Source organism: Coffea arabica, chromosome 1e (assembly GCF_036785885.1).
Source record: "Coffea arabica cultivar ET-39 chromosome 1e, Coffea Arabica ET-39 HiFi, whole genome shotgun sequence".
In the NCBI taxonomy this organism is placed as follows: Eukaryota; Viridiplantae; Streptophyta; class Magnoliopsida; order Gentianales; family Rubiaceae; genus Coffea; species Coffea arabica.
In genome coordinates this window covers 26377212-26390468 of record NC_092311.1, presented here as the reverse complement: position 1 = coordinate 26390468, position 13257 = coordinate 26377212, and positions in this window count along the sequence as shown.

The following is a 13257-nucleotide window of genomic DNA, read 5'->3' as shown; positions in this document are numbered from 1 at the left end:
GGAGATATCACTCCACTCGACATTACTAACTACCCAGGGTTCGTTATCTAATCGACCAAGCCCTTGCCGGCTCGACTCGATTAACTAGCCAGTGGGGTTTGGGGTCCCCAAAAGTCGATGAGATAACACTCCAATCGACTGAATTAAAATAAAAGTATGGAGACGGGAATGAGAGGCACCTCTCACTCGGATAGAGTGTGGTACACACTGCCGCTCCACACTTACAAATCAAGTACAAGTATATCAAGTTAATTGCAACAATAAACAAGTAGATATCATATTAGGGCAAGTGCGATAAAGTACATCCTTACCCGATCAACAAACCTCGTATCATGTATTTTCATGGATCAAGTATTAAAACAAGTGTCCAGTTCAACTAGATATTTGGAAGCACTCACCAAAAGATGCGGTGCCTTTACAAGTTACGTTCGGGTATTACTCTGTGTGTGTGGAGTCCAAATCTGCGATAAAACTTTGTTTCAGAACTTTAAAAATCAACTAAGGTTCGAAACGTAGACGTTTCGTTCAATAAGAATCAAGACATGGAAATTCATTTGGAGAATATTTGTGAAACACTCGCTCGCTTTTCAAACTATATAACTTTGTAACATTTATATTTGGAAATGCCATTTGAATCGAAAGTACAAGGGAAACATACTCCTAGTAGTCATGATTTTATTTCTCAAGGGTACAAGTTCAACCAAATCCTCACTGATATACCTCGATAAAAGAAGACGCCAATATCCTAGATAGTTCAAGTGGTAATCACTCTTAACCCTTACTCAAGTCGCAAGTATATTTCTCTAGTCCTCGAGCGTAAATCTGGGCAGCATGCCCTTTGTATTTACCTAATTTTCCAACCATTTATGGCTTTATTCTTTTCCTCCAACAATCCCAAAACTCACACACAAAATAATTGCATCAATATAGCTGATCAATAGGCTCAAAGTCTCAAGATTACCAAACCATGCTAGAAAAATGACCGAAATTGAAGTGCAAGGCATAAAACAAGAAGACAGATTTGACATCGTTTTGCGTAACAGACGTAACCGAAGCTACGTTTATCGGATTGGGGTGAAATTTATACCGTTTCGAAGCTAAGATAAAGGGATACAACTTTGATGAAGATCACCTAGTCCAGTTCGTAGTGTATCTAGGTCAATATTTCAAATTACAGAACCTGAATCTCACACTCGGGCTACGTAACCGCACTATACGTAAATGACAATAAATCAGGCTACCGAAGTCCAAACGAGGTGATTCCAGGGGCGTTGGAAAGATAAGACATAGAAATACAACTTTTGTTTTTTGGATAAAGGCTAATTGAGTACGAGTCAGGGTGAACAAATGCAATCAGATTGGTGAAAGGTCAACGCTGTCCACAGGGCTCTACCTATGGCAGTCAGGGGTATTTTTGTCTTTTCACAGGATACATTGCTCCGATTGAGCTGAAATTTTACAGGTAGCTATAAAATATCATTCTATACAATTTTAATGTTTTGTGCTAATCCTAATTCTGCCTCTAACATACTCAAACAGAAACGGGCAAAACTGAACCATAAGAAACCGAAATTCTGGTAATTTGCTCCATTCAAGGTATAACTCTCATTTTAAGCTTGAAACCAGCACTACAACCTCATATACAAGCTTATATATATCATATACCATCCATACAGCAAGTATAAGAAGAAAATCATTCAAACCGAAAGCTGAAAGTTTACACTACAAAGCTGGAATTGACCAAATCTACTACTAAACCATGAGATCTACCCAACAAACCATAACTTTCACTTGTAACCCATTAAGTAGTACAACCATGAACTAATACCTTCCTTACCTAGTATTGGAGAAGCACAACAGCCTCTAGGAAACTTGAACCACCAAAACTCTCCACTCCAAGATGGCAATCCACCTTCTTAAGCAACTTCCATGGATTATTTGGTGAATCTATCGGTTAGTTTGCAAGATTGAGAAAGAAATCAAGATGGAATGAAGTGTTTCTTTCTCTCCTTTTCTCTCCTCACTCTCACGGCCAAATGTGCATAAATGAAGAAGAAATGCAGCCCAAGGAAAGATAAGAAAGCAAGAAAAAGGCTTGGTCAAAGTTTAACACATGTCACAATTTGATTGGTGGTCAAAATTTTCTTTTCTCTCTCTTGTTTTTTGTCCAACTTTTCGGCTGCTTTATCAGATATTTTGGGGCTGATTTGACTCAATTAATAGCAAGGGTATTAAGGTAATAAAGTGGTGTTCACGTGGTGCACTCACTCGGTAACAAACGGTGCACGTCGGTTCCACCCGTTTTTCCTTAACTCGCACGTACTAGGATTTTTACTTATAATTCACTAACTTATTATTCTCACTTCTAATCACACTCTTAATATCATCTAAAACTCACTCTAAATCACCAAATTTGATCCCCACTCTGTACCGGATAGTCACACTACGGATAGACGTAAAAACCATAATTCGCTCTAACTTGAAAACGAAAAGTGAAACTCTACTTTCTAGGTTCATTTGCACTTATTGTGGGGTGATTGAGTAGTAAAGCTGTTAGAAAGGAATAAACACCAAATAAAAGGACATTTAAGAAAAATATGAGGGATTTTTAGGAAAACGTGAGGGATTTTACAATTCCATAAATTGAATTTAGGGTTTCGGTTGAAATATGAGAAATTTGAGAAAAGGGTTAGTCACAAGTAAAAACTAGGGTTTTGATTAGACTTTAGTGTTTCTAGTCTTTAAAACAAAACAATGTCTTAAAATAAAAATAAACTAAAGGAAGCGTAATATGTTTTTTTTTTAGACTAAACAACAATAGTATCCTAAAAGTTGGGGTATCACATGGTGCAATCCAAAATCCAACATCATATGATAAATACTAGCTATTGCAATCAAAACCTGCATAGAACACCATCTAAGTCTATTATTGCAATTAGATGGTGGGGATTGGAAAATGCTAACATAGTTCCAAGTGTATGTCCAAAAGAAATGAGTAGGTAGCAAATTTGAAATGACATCCATGAAGCACCACTCAACAAAAGTTACATTGAGTTTTTAGTAAGTAATACAATAGGAGTTAATGGTGCTATCATATGTAATAATTCCAACAGCTAGAAGATGAAGCTTTCAACATTACTCAGAATCTCATGATGAAACTATTGGTAAGGCTTTGACTGTCTATACTGGCAACAACTGCATTGCTTACAGAGGCTTGAGTTTGAGAATTCTGATTGGTATTAGCTGCAGAGACTGGTTGTGCACTAGTAGAAGCATTTCCCTTTCCTCTTTTGGAACTTTTTTAGCAGTAGAATGACTAGCCATTTGAGAAGGTCTTCCTCTCTGGAAAACACAAAAGAAACTTATATCCTATGGTACAAGAATTTGAGTATAATTTGTATTGCTCTGTATACCATTTACTTTCCTCTTGGAAACACTTCCAGTAGCTTCACTATTTACTTGAACATTCATAGCAACAACATTAGTTGGAGGAGTTTGATTGCTTCCTTGACTTGAAACCACAATAGGAACATTTCCTTGTGCATGGTCCTAGGGTGAATAAAATTCAAGAGTCAGAAAACTTAAAATAGCATAATTTATACTTAAATGCAATATTTACCTCACTTACCCAAAGCACAGATCCCGCTAAACCAATACTAGCAATGCCCCTTCCTGGTTTTGCCCTCCTAATACCACCCTATGATCAAAATACATATTTAGTAAAATTAGTTTTACTTTAAAATCTAAGGTAATCTGTGTAAAATATTGTTCATTTTTAATCTGATTTCTAGAAGTAGAGCTGCCATTCTTTGCATTCACAGGTGCTCCTTGTCATGTCCTTTTGTTATGACCAAATGCCTAACAGTTAGAACACTTGAAGGTAGCTGATCTCTTTGTTTGAGAGGAGCACCTTCATTAGCTTACCTTTTTCTATTTGTTCTTGGTCTACCCGGTGCTCTTCTAAGGGGTGGTGGTAAAATAGTTTTTGGAATCACATCAGACATAGGTAGCCATTGCTAAACATGTGGAATTTCAGTGGATCATTGAAGAATAGGTCTTCAAGTACTGATCCTTTGAGAAAGCTTTGACATAGTAGCTCTCAAGTGTCTTTCTCTTGTACACCACTCCTAATGCAGCATACTTATAGGGATTTCAAGTGAGTTGGAATTCACCACAATCACAACGTCTCTTAGCTAATTTGACTATTTAAGTCTTATCGAAGTTGCCTGCTTCAAAAGTATCCTCACTAGCCATCGTCAACTCCCATCTTTTTGACTTTTGTGTTATCATCCTTAACTTTTCAATCACATTTTGTGAGGACCCGTAAAATTCTTTATATTTTTCTTAAAATGCCCTTTTATTTGGAAATTATTACTTTATAATGGCCCTACTACTCAATCACCCCACAATAAGTGCAAATGAACCTAGAAAGTAGGGTTTCACTTTTCGTTTTCAAGTTAGCGCGAATTAGGATTTTACGCTTATCCGTAGTGCGACCATCCGGTATGAAGTGTGGATCAAATTTGGTGATTAAAAGTGAGTTTTAGATAATATTAAGTGTGCGATTAGAGGTGATAATAATGAGTTAGTGAATTATAAGTTAAAACCCTAGTATACGTGATTTAAGAAAAAATGGCTCGAACCGACGGGTATCGATCACTACCGATTGAACCCACCACTTCCCTACCACCACATACCCTCGATATTTTTGCAAAATATCCCCCTCATCCTCAGCCATATAACCGAAATATGTGGCCAAAATGCAAGGAAAAGAAAACAAATTTTAGTTGCTTTTGGTGATGACAAGTGTCAACCACCTATGGTTCCTTGACTAACCTTTTGTCTTGCCTTCTTATCTCTCATTTCAGCTCATTTTTCCTCATTTTTTTTCTGTTTTGGCCGAGAGCAAGGAGAGATAAAGGAGTGAAGAGAGTTTTCAATTTTCTACCTTGAATCCAACCTTTTGAGTGCAACCAAGAAAAACTAAACCGATTAATCACTAGTTTGGAAGCTTGGGAAGCTTAAGGAACCAAAAATTTCAAGGAGAGGTGGAGGATCATTCTTGCAAGCTCTTGTCTTGAGGTATAATGGCTGATCAACCTTTCTTTCTCCATTAATCATGATTAAGTTGGGTATTAATGTTAGTATTGTGCTTGTGATGCTTGTTCCAAGTGATTTTGATGATTATATGGATGACTTTTGAGTTAGGGTTTCTTGTGGGTTAGGTGTTGTATGATGTATATATCTGGTATATAATCTTGTAAAGGAGATGGTAGTGGTAGTTTCAAGGTAAAAATGTGAATTATAGCTTGAATATAGTAAAATTCCAGATTTCTGGAAATTGAAGCTTCAGTTCTGCCTGGTTCTAGTTCTCTATGTTAGAGGCCGAATTAGGTTTAGAATAAAACATAAAAGTTGTAGAGAATAATGTTTTATAGTTTCCTGCAAAATTTCAACTCAATCGGAGCAACGTAGCCTGTGAAAAGATGAAAACACCCTGACTGCCCTAGGAGTAAAAGCAGCGGACAGTTTTGGACAGTACACTAAGTTGGTTGCGTTTGTTCACCTGGACACGTACTGAACTAGCTTTTAGCCAAAACATGAAAGTTTTAGTACTTTGTCTTATATTTTTAACGCCTCCAAGAACATCTTAAACGGACTTTGGTAGCTTGAGATATGGCCATTTGAAGGTAGTGCGGTTAACTGGTCTACTAGTAGGCGTTTGGTTCTGTGAATTGGGAATTTGACTGGGTTACACTGGAAATTGGACTAAGTGGTATTCATCAAAATTGTAGCCCTTTGTCTTAGCTTCGAAACGGTATAAGTTTCACCTCAATCCGATAAGCGTAGCTTCGGTTGTGTCCGTTACGCAAAACCATGTCAAATCTGTCTTTTGTTAAACTTCATTTCCGCACATGTTGTTAACTTGATTTTGTACTTGTATTACCTTGAGCCTATTGAACGGCTATTGAAATGATTTTTTTTTGTTTGTAACTTTGGGTTTGATTAATGAAAAGAATGAAGCCATAAATGGCTGAAAATAGGAAAATACAAAGGGCATGCTGCCCAAATTTACGCTCGAGGGCTAGAGAATATACTTGCAACTTGAGTAAGGGTTAAGAGCGATTACCACTTGAACTATCTAGAATATTTGTCTTCTTTTATCAAGGTATATCAGTGAAGATTCGGCCGAACTTGTACCCTTGAGAAATACAATCATACTTTAGGAATACGTTTTCCTTGTACTTTCGACTCAAATGGCATTTCCAAGTATAAATGTTACAAAGTTATATAGTTTGAAAAGCGAGCGAGTGTTCCACGAATATTCTCCAAGTGAATTTTCATTTCTTGATTCTTATTGAACGAAACGTCTAAGTTTCGAACCTTAGTCATTTTTTTCAAAGTTCTTAAACAAGAGTTTTATCGCAGATTTGGACTCCAAACCCGGAGTACAACCCAGACACGATCACTAGAGGCACTACTTTTGGTGAGGGCTTCCAAATACCTAATTGAACTGGACACTTGTTTCTAATACGTGATCAATATGGTTACATGATATATGATTGGTTTAATCGGGCAAGAGTGTACTTTATCGCACTTGCCCTTATTTGATATATATACTTGTTTATTGTTGAAATTGATTTGAGATACTTGTTTATGATGTGCGCACTTCCTGAAATTCTAGAAACCCTGCGGCAAGTTACTCGAGTCGAGCCGGCAAGGGCTTGGTCGATTGGGTAACGAACCCTGGGTCTCTTGTTTGTCGAGTGGAGTGATATCTCCTCGACTAATCGGTATACTCGAGTATTACCACCCGTGTTTCTTGAGGATTTTGGGCCCAGTAGGGGGTTTGAATGGTGGACGGAAAGTAGTGTAAGTGGTGCTCTACTGGATTGGTTCCTTTACTTGAAAGTTGATGGAGTGTCAACTGTGATACCCCAATTTTTAGGATACTATTGTTGTTTAACTTCAAAGAGAATATTACGGTTTCTTTATTTTATTGTTTGTTTTACAGACTAGAAACCCTAAATTCTAGAAATAAAGTCTAATCAAAACCCTAGTTTCATTTGTGACTGACCATTTTCTCAAATTTCTCATATTTCAACCGAAACCCTAAATTCAATTTATAGAATTGTAAAACTCCTCACGTTTTCTCAAAAATGACCTTTTAATTGGAAATTATGATTTTATAATAACCCTACCACCCAATCACCTCACAATAAGTGCAAATGAACATGAAAGTAGGGTTTCACTTTTCATTTTCAAGTTGGAGCAAGTTAGGGTTTTCACGTGTATCCGTAGTGTAATTATCCGGTATGGAGTAAGGATCAAATTTGGTGCTTAAGAGTGACTTTTAGGTGAGAAATAATATGTGATTAGAAGCAATGATTTAAAGTAAGTGAATAGGAAGAAAAAAACCTAGTACGTGTGATTTAAGGAAAAACGGTGCGAACCGACGTGTACCGTGCACTACCGATTGAACACACCACTTGATCACCACTTTCTTACCATACAAGCTCATTAATATTTGAGCAAAATATCCTCTCATTTTCCAGCTAGCTTTGACCGAATTTTAGGGCTAAAAATGCAAGAAAGAAAAAGAAAATTTTGGTTGGTATTAGTGGTGACAAGTGTCACTCAACCATGGCTACTTAAACAAGCCAAAAGTCCAACCTTCTTATCCTTCATTTTGCTCCATTTTCCTCCATTTTTCTGCTGCTTGGCCGAGACAAGAGAGGAGAGAAAGAGAGCAAGAAACAAACTTCCTTCTTCTTGAGTTGAGCCATCGAAGTGAGGAATTAAAATTCTAAACCGATTAAAGTGTGAGTTGTGAGCTTGAGAAGCTAGGGGAACCAAGAATTCCAAGAGGAGGTGAAGTATTACTCTTGCAAGCTTCATTTTTTGAGGTATAAGGCTAAACCATGGCTTTGGTTCTTTTATTTTGGTTTAAGTTGTTGTATAATTCATGTTGTGGGTGGATTAGTAGTGATACAAGTTGTTATGATGATTTAAAGGTGATAAATGTGAGTTAGGGTTTTAGGTATTTTCTACCTATACTTGCTTTATGGATGATATATGTTATTATCTAAGCTTATATAGGAGGTTGTGGTGGTGGATTGAGGCAAGAAATGAAGAAAGTTTCATTGAATCCCAAAATTTCCAGATTTCTGGAAAATTTCAGCCTTGTTCTGTCCGGTTTTATTGCATCATGCTAAAGGCCGAATTTAGCTTGGTATAAAACATGAAAGTTGTATAGAATGATGTTTTATAGATTCCTAAAAAATTTCAGCTCAATCAGAGGAACGTAACCTGTGAAAAGACCAAAATACCCTCGCTGCCCTAAGATGTTTCCAGTGATCCGTTTTAGACAGTTCATCTAGTTGACCATGTCTATTCACTATGATTCGTGCATATTTAGCCATTTTCCAAAACATGAAATTTTTAGTACTCTATCTTAGCTTTAAAACGCCTCAAAGAACGCCTTAAACGGACTTTGGTAGCCTGAGATATGGCCATTTAAATGTAGTACGGTTAATTAGCCGATTAGTTGGAACCTGGTTCGGTGAACTGGGAATTTGATTAGGTTACACTGGAATTTGACCAAGTGATCTTCATGAAAGTTGTAAGACTTCGTCTTAGCTTCGAAATGGTATTAGTTGCACACCAATCCGATAAGCGTAGCCTCAGATGTGTTCTTTCCGTAAAAACCTGTCAAATCTGTCTTTTGTAAACTTGATTTCCGCACTTGTTGTTAGTTGATTTTTGTCCTTGTATTGTCTTGAACCTATTGGACGGATATTGAAGTTAGATTGTTGTGTGTGTACCTTTGGGTTTGAATGAGAAAAATAATGAAGCCAAAATGGCTGGAAAATTAGGTAAACACAAAGGGCATGCTGCCCAAATTTACGCTCGAGGACTAGAGAAATATACTTGCGACTTGAGTAAGGGTTAAGAGTGATTACTACTTGAATCATCTAGGATATTTGCGTCTTCTTTTACCGAGGTATATAAGTAAGGATTTGGCCAAACTTGTACCCTTGAGAAATAAAATAATGACTGCTCGGAGTACGTTTTCCTTATACTTTCGACTCGAATGGCATTTCCAAGTATAAATGTTACAAAGTTATATAGTTTGAAAAGCGAGCGAGTGTTTCACGAATATTATCCAAGTGAATTTCCATGTCTTGATTCTTATTGAACGAAACGTCTACGTTTCAAACCTTAGTTGATTTTTAAAGTTCTGAAACAAAGTTTTATCGCAGATTTGGACTCCGAACCCGGAGTATAACCCAGACGTGACTACTAGGGGCCCTTCATTTGGTGAGTGCTTCCAAATACCTGATTGAACTGGACACTTGTTTCCAATACTTGATCAATATGATTAAATGATATATGATTGGCTTGATCGGGCAAGAGTGTACTTTATCGCACTTGCCCTTATTTGATATATACTTGTTTATTGTTGAAATTGAATTGATATACTTGTTCATGTTGTGCGCACTTCCTGGAATTCCAGAAACCCTGTGGCAAGTTACTCGAGTCGAGCCGGCAAGGGCTTGGTCGATTGGGTAACGAACCTTGGGTCTCTTGATTGTCGAGTGGAGTGATATCTCCTCGACTAATCGGTATACTCGAGTATTACCACCCGTGTTTCTTGAGGATTTTGGGCCCAGTAGGGGGTTTGAATGGTGGACGGAGAGTAACGTAAGTGGTGCTCTACTGGATTGGTTCCTTTACTTGAAAGTTGACGGAGTGTCAACTACTACGTGATCAAGCTTCTGGTAATGCAATGGGAATTTGGCTCCTGAGAGCCATCCGTATCCTTATACTTTGGAGTGATTATTGTTTATTGGATTATTGTTTCTTTTGAAAAACTTTTACACTCGCTCATTTTGAGATTGCTACTTGACATGTTATTGCTCACTTTTATGAACTCTTTATGCTCGTTACTTTGCTATATCGAAAACTCGTGCTTATAAATAATGGTCAATTTGCTATTTGGAACCTCACTGGGCTTTTAGCTCATTCCACTCCATTTGTTTTCCTTACAGGGGTACGAGCGAGACGTGAAATATGTAAAGACTAGCGTAGACTAGTTGTTTTGACTTTTAACTTGTACTCGCGCTATTACTCGCATAGAATGTTTTGTATCTGGATTGTGTACACTTTGAACCAGTTTGGGTATATTGAGATTTTGTATCTTGATTGTGCATCAATGTAAATTATAAGCTTGAATTGCGATGTTATTTATGGTCCATGGATGTAAGCACGTGATACGAGTGAGTGAGTCCTGGCGAGAGCTGGGCAGGCGATCCGCCAAACCCTTTGGTACGCCTTAGGGGGAGGTGGGGTCGTCACAGATGGTATCAGAGCTCCTATTGAGCTCATGCCGGGAGAGGGTTCTCGGACTGTGGGGATTGACTTGTTAAGTGTGGAACGATTGTTTAGTGTTGGGGACCTTAGATATGTATGTTGGGTAGGAATCTCTAATACGGGTGATTTGCTCTTGAGCCTGGCCAGCTTAAGTGGTGAATTATCATATTTTCGGATTCTTGTCCCCGAGTACCAAAGAGTGATACCTTTACGATAAGTTGAGATCTCGCGTAATATTAGGATAAGTTTGGATGGCGAAAGCAAAGGCACGGGGAATGCGAATAGTCTGGACTTGAAATATATTGAAGATATTCGTGGGATTTGGGATCCTTATTATTCACGTGCTTCGAGTTTTGATTAAGTGTAGTGCCTGAGCAATACCTAGGGTTAATGTCCTATAGGTTATGTGACTTGTTTGCTATGTATATAAAGAACCTGTTTATTATGCGTTTTATTGCCTCTGTTTATCCTTTTGAAATGTGCTACATGAGCCATACCTTACCTTTTTTACATGTTTATAGTTGGTTAAACCCAAAACATGGAGGGTAGAAGAAGTCAAGCCAGGGAAACTTCCCGAGGACGCGGTTCTAGTGGTAGCCGTGGGGGTAGACAAGCATAGGAACCGGTGCGAGAACCGAGAGAGGAGAGAGAGGCAACGATTGAGCCACAACCTGGACACCAGGCTGTAGGGGGAGATCAAGTGGCAACTGCAATCCAGCAAATGACTAATATTCTGGCCCGTTTAGTGGAACAACAGGGTCAAGCCCCTATAAATCAACCTAGGAACCCCGATATGGGGCAAGATAGGGCTCTTGAGAGATTCCAAAAGTTCTCTCTGTGAGAACCCGTATTTCCCCTAATATTTTCCTAGGGTTTTTCCCCTTAATTGCATGTTTTCTGCATTTTCTGGCTTAGGAAAAATTTTCTTGGTGGATTTTATGAGTAATTATAGTTGTTAGATGATTTTTCTAGCATTGGGTAGTTTTTGAAAAATTACGGATATATAATGGACGTGGGCCCCACTAGTGCGAAAAGTTCGGAAAAATTCGGCCAATAAGGTTAAGTTTCGGATACTGGGTGAAATTTATCGGGTGTTAAGAGATAAGTGGAGGATGAGATGTGATTGATTTGAGAGGAAACAAAAGGATAGAAATGCATTTAATGGAGTGACAAGTGTCACACTTCCATTGGTTGGAGCCTAAGACAACTATTCACCTTTTGACTTTTTTATTACCATTTGATTAAATATCTCAAAATTGACTAAAAATTCACTCTTTCTTTCTCCATGTTGGCCGGCCATCTTGAGCTTAAGAGGGAAGAAAACTCTTCAAACTTTTAGCTACCATCTAGTGCAAATCATCCAAACCAATTGCTGAAATTTGTTTCTACTCCATAAAATCCTTCCATTTGGTGCTAGTAAGTGCTTTTGTGGAAGTGTTCAAGGAAGCTAAGGTGTCCTACAACTCTCCCTCTCTTGTGTTCTAGGTAAGTGGTGTTTGAACTTCCTCCTACACTTAATGATGCTTAATTTGTGCCTAGTGGTGGCTAAAGTGCTGAAATTTGTGGTTTATTTCTTGGTTTGAGATGAATTGGTGAAGTTTTCAATTTATTGAGGAATTTTCTGGTTTAATGTGATCATGATGTTGTGGTTATCTATGATGGTTGGTAATGAAGGGTAATGACTCTAGTAGGTGTAAATGATTGGTAATTACAACCAATTTTGGATTTGGAAGGAAATGTGAAAAGTTAGGGTTTCATAACCCCCTTTCTGTCCGGTTTTGTATCATATGGTTAGAGGCCGAATTGGCCTTTTCTTAAAACATGAAAGTTGTAGGTATTGATGTGTTTGAGGTGCCTGTAAAATTTCAGGTCTTTTGGAGTAGTGTAGAGTGAGAAATGTCGATTTTACTGTTGCTGTTCTGGGTTCATCAGGATGGCCGAACTGCGTTTGTAATTGGCTGTTTTGACTGGAATTTCGTTGGATTTGGTGGTTGAGGTCTTCTGATGAAATGTATCTTGATGTCCTAGCTATCATATGCCTTTGTAATTTCTGCATTCGGACCTGTATAGACTGAGTTGGACTAATTACAGCATAGTGTAATTTGTAAACCTGCAATTAAGGTTCTGGTTTGGTATTTTGCATATTTGACCTAGTTGTGCTAGGATTTGGACTGAGTGGCCTTCTACATTGTTGTAGCCCTGTCTTTTAGCTTCGAGATGGTGGGTCTTGCACCCTCATCCGATAAGCGTAGCGCAATTTGTGCCATTACCACAAACTGAGGACAAAACTGTTTTTATCCGAAAATGTTTCTAGCTTGCTTTTCGTATTTATTTTGTATTGATATGACTTGTATATCTTTTCTCTTGTTTAATATTAGGTTTCATTGGTGACTGAGGGGAATACCCGGTGGGGTATTTTGAACGTTGTTTTGCATAACTAGGTGGGTGTTCCTTGTGTGTTACGTTTCATGATTATATGGCTTGTTTGAATGATTGATAACATGTTAAATGCTTTCCATGATTGCTAAATGAGTTTTCGAGGCGAGTGTGTACTTTATCGCACTTAGCCTAAATGATTGTGAAATTTTAATGATTGAGCGATTGAAATGTTAATTGTGCATGAATGTAAGCCTTTTGGGCTGAACTGGCCATTGCCCCTTGTTACCGGTCGTCTCGAGCCAGAAGCGGACTCGGTCGGGCGATTAGGGACTTGGGTGAACGTTTCGGTATACTCGAGTATTACCTTGTAGGTTGGTGGAGCCTGGCCAAAAGCCAGGGACGGGGTGAATGAATGAATGAACGAATGTATGAACGAGGGGTTTTATTTATACAAAAATGAAATTTCAAATGAGTGAAGGTAGGGGGAATGAAAGGAGAATGAAC